This window comes from Aplysia californica, unplaced genomic scaffold, assembly GCF_000002075.1.
Source record: "Aplysia californica isolate F4 #8 unplaced genomic scaffold, AplCal3.0 scaffold00324, whole genome shotgun sequence".
Taxonomy (NCBI): Eukaryota; Metazoa; Mollusca; class Gastropoda; order Aplysiida; family Aplysiidae; genus Aplysia; species Aplysia californica.
Window position 1 is genome coordinate 768,626 of NW_004797594.1, and position 1,232 is coordinate 769,857.

Here is a 1,232-nt window from a genome sequence, read left to right on the forward strand (position 1 = left end):
TGAGTAGAGAGAGGTGTGCGTGTGTCTGTGTGTGTGTGTGTGTGTTTGTGCGTGTGTTTGTGTGTGTGTGTGCATGTGTGTAAGCGCGTGTGTCTGTGTGTGTGCGTGTGTGTGCGTGAGTGTGAGTGTGTGTATGTGTTTGTGTGTGTGTGTGTGTGTGTGTGTGAGAGAGAGAGAGAGAGAGAGAGCGTGTGTGTATGTTTAGCCTGTCTTTATTAATTGCAGTTTCACGAAAGCGTTTGTGTGCATGTGCTTTCTTGTGCGAGAGAGGGAGAGAGAGCGAGAGAGAGAGAGAGAGAGAGAGAGAGAGAGAGAGAGGGGGGCGAACAGAGGGAGGGGGAAAAGGGGCAGGGTGGGGGGCGCATGCACACGCGCTTTTGAGTACATGTGTGTACGTGCATAAATGAGGCTAAGGCAAAAGGTTATGACCTTTCGACCTTCGATGTGGATCAGGAACATCAAATTTTTCTCCGGCTAAAATTGTATTACTTTGCTCTAAAGTTTATCATTGTCTACAAGTTGTTTGGACAATAGTTTGCAAAAGTAAAATACCATTAACGATACAAATACTAGTATAGAAGGCACTTGAATGTTCCATTTCAGCCTAAAAGAAAGTTGAATCAATTTGTCAAGCCTGAGTATGTGCAAAATATACGTATGATACACACTCTTGACTAAACTACATACAAGAAATGAAAGCACTACATTGTAGGGCTGGGCACCTTTAGGTTCCCTATTATTGAAAGATAGGAATCGTAGGAATCGACTCCGAACCCAATTACTTACTTTCTAATAATGTGATTTCTTCCGGTGGTTTCTTGGTTGGCTCGAAACATCTTCAACATTTAGGATAACCTTGATTTCGGAACACTACGAATCATCAACTTCTATTTTTCAAAAATAAATTCTTTTTTAAAAAAGGGAGAACATATTAATGATTAAAGTGACTGGTAATCTGTCGGTTTACTTAAAAGGAGTTGGAACTTTTCTTCCGTCGGTTCCGGAATCGATTCTTCACCCAGCTCTACATTGACATGTGTAACACACACCTTCCGCGACGGGTTGGGCCCACAGAATTCTACACTTTTGAAGCGGAACTCCCTCTTCGCGATCGCCGATTCGCTGTCAGGAATTGAAACTAAAACATGGCGGTCAGTTAAGGGCACCTTTGGCTGCGCCGCACAGCGAGGCTTCGCGTTGCTATGCACGCTGATGCTAGTGGTAGGGCTTGG